This window comes from Chrysochloris asiatica, unplaced genomic scaffold (assembly GCF_000296735.1).
Source record: "Chrysochloris asiatica unplaced genomic scaffold, ChrAsi1.0 scaffold00085, whole genome shotgun sequence".
Lineage (NCBI taxonomy): Eukaryota > Metazoa > Chordata > Mammalia > Afrosoricida > Chrysochloridae > Chrysochloris > Chrysochloris asiatica.
The window spans coordinates 1,772,109-1,775,132 of record NW_006408603.1 but is presented as its reverse complement, the minus strand read 5'-3'; the positions used below and the strand labels follow the sequence as shown (position 1 = coordinate 1,775,132).

General features: G+C 39.8%; 1 pseudogene; it reads left to right on the top strand.

Annotated features, from left to right (window-relative positions):
- Nucleotides 1–295: 295 nt before the first annotated feature.
- Nucleotides 296–1,588, top strand: LOC102837345 (annotated as a pseudogene).
- Nucleotides 1,589–3,024: the final 1,436 nt, after the last annotated feature.

Here is a 3,024-nt window from a genome sequence, read left to right as displayed (position 1 = left end):
AACAGTAGTGAGGTTGGCTCAGGATCGAGCAGTATTTCGTTCTGCTGTGCATAAGGTTGCTATGGGTCAGTACTGACTCAATGGCACCTAACAACAATAACAGCATACTTCATGGAGGCCTCAGGCATCTGGCAAGGGCAAACCAGACCTTCAAAAGCCAACCTAAAATGAAGGGGTGATAAAGGCACAAAGTGACTGGCTTACAAGTTTTCAAGAGAGAGTTTAGTTTAAGAGTGTGTGTGGGGAAGTTTGTTTACATTGTTCACAGGCTACCTTTTCCATCTCAGGTTCCAAGATGGGGAAGTTCTTTGCCAACTTCATGTGCAAGAAAGACTTTCATCCTGCCTCCAAATCCAATATCAAAAAAGTATGGATGGCAGAACAGAAAATATCATGCGATAAGAAAAAACAAGAAGAATTAATGCAACTGTACCTTAAAGAACAAGAATCATATGATAATAGATTGCTTATGGGAGATTAACGTGTAAAGAATGGCCTTAATTTCATGTATAAGGCCCCACCAGGAGCTAAAAAAGAAATTAAAGAGAAAGAAGAAATAGGAGAGACTGAATACAAATTTGAATGGCAGAAAGGAGCCCCACAGGAAAAGTATGCCAAAGACAACATGAACATTAGCGATCAGCCCTATGGTATCTAGGTTCAAAATGAGAGATGCATTAAATGTCACAAATGGGGCCATGTCAATACAGATAGAGAATGCCCTTTGTTTGGCCTTTCTGAAATCAATGCAAGTTCAGTTCCTACCGATGGCTCAGGGCCATCGTTGCACCCCTCAGAGTGAATAGCAGAGATGAGAAACAGTGGGTTTGCACTGAAATGAAATGACTGGGGAGAAATTTGACCACAAATGATCCATCACAGGACTACGTTGTGAGTGAAGGTGAAGAAGATCCAGAAGTGGAATTAGTCATTAACAAACAAGCAAAAACAGAAACTTCTCAGGAAATTGGACTGACTTGAAAATAAAAAGAAGAAAGGGAAAAAAGATAGAAAATATAAAAAGCTTCAGAAGAGCAGAAGTAAACAAAAATACATAAAAACAAATCCTTCTCCTCCTCTTCCTCCTCTTTCTCTTCATTCTCCTCCTCATCTTTGTCTTCCTCCTCCTCATCCATCTCTTCCTCCTCCAATGAGACTTCAGAAAGCAGCAGTGAATGTGACAACAACAACAACAAAAAGAATATGAAAGAAGAAAAGGAAGAAAAATCAATGTTCAGGGTATAACAGCAGTGATTTTGAAGAGAAAGACAAGTCTAAGAAGAGAAAATGTTATGAAGAAGCTTCTAGCACTCACAGTAACAAGGAAAAAGTCAGGGACAAGCCTAGGTTTTTAAAGCAAGAGAGTTCTAGGAAGAATCACAAATGGAGTCATTCTGATTATGACAGAAAGTCCAAAAGCCATCATGATAGGCCAAAGAAGAGAGGATTGGAAGGAAACGAGAGGAGTAGCAGAAGCCACAGCAGGGATGAGAGGAGTAGGAGAAGCCAAAACAGAAGTCACGGTAGCTACAAGCAGAGGGAGATTAGAAAACAGAGCAACAAAGCCCCAGTAAGAAGAGCAAGGTAGAAGAAATGACAGCAGAACTTGCGGCACAGATAAAAACAGAGGAGAAAAAATGCACAGACAGAACTATGGAGAGAAGCAAACGAAAGTGTCACAAAGAGAATGAAGCATAAGCAGAGAGAAAACAAAAAGAGACTGTAAGTGATGTTACACCTGGGAAAACAAGTGTATCTACTTTCTTGCTGAATATTTTCATCAAGGGCTAAGTTACTGTCTTTCTAATTATTTTTTTAAAAAGCTCTATTTTACCTTTCCATCTCTGTAAGCTGCCACTTTAGATTCAAAATCCGTGAATACCATAAGAATGAATTTTGCAAATATGTGTAAGTAATCTCTGTTTTGGGGTTGTAGAAATGTTTTCTGTTGGTATATGTTTCTTGTGCCCCATACAAAACAACCCTGCATAGCTGTGTGATATTTTCTTTGTTGTGAAGAATGACAGTATGTTGAAAAAAAAAAACGGAGTGTGTGGGGGAAGGTAGAGCCCCAGCTGAATAGTTTTATCTTGTCTAGATGTGTCTGGTGAAAAGAGATGGGGATAAGATTCATATGATTCAATAGTGAGTAATTGTTATCATGACTAATTGTGACTGTCACAACTGTAAAGGTAGAAGTTTTGTAACAAAAACAGGGGAGTGGTTAATCTCACAGTACAGAAACAGAGAACCCTAGGACCATCAAGGGACAAGCACACAAGCAGAATGTGGGACCTTATCCAGAGAAGCAGCAGCACCAGAAATGGAGGCAGAGATGGGGGCATGGAGAGAGGGAGCAGCTGAGCACTGTGGACTCATGAAAAGAGCGAGACTGGGTGCTGGAGGCCAGGAGGCAGGCTTGCATAATATGCCCTTTGGTGGTGTAAATTATTATATATTCCTGAGTGTTTCTGTGTACATCCTCAACCCCCAAACAAAAAACAGAGGGAAGCAAATACTGTTGAGTGATGATGCATGGAGGGGATTGTAATCATTGCAATGAAATGATGGTGTAAAGCCCATGTTTTCTCATTTAACTATCACTCAGTTCACAATAATAACTTTATATATATATGTGTGTGTGTGTGTGTGTGTAGATAGATAGGTAGATAGATAGATAGGTAGATAGATAGATAGATAGATAGATAGATAGATAGATAGATAGATAGATAGATAGATAGATATGCAGCTCTGGTAGCATAGTGGTTACCAATCGGGCTGCTAGACACAGGGTCAGCAGTTTGAAACTACCAGCTGTTCTGTGGGAGAAAGATGAGGCTTTCTGCTCCTGTAAAGATTTACTGCCTCGGAAACCCTGTACAGGGTCGCTATGAGTCAGAACTGACTCCACGGCACATAACCACCACCACCATATATATATACAAACTCATAAAAAAAATTAAAAAAAAAGAAAGTAAAGAACGTTAGCCAAATTATGCCAAGAAACCAAAACCGACTGGATGC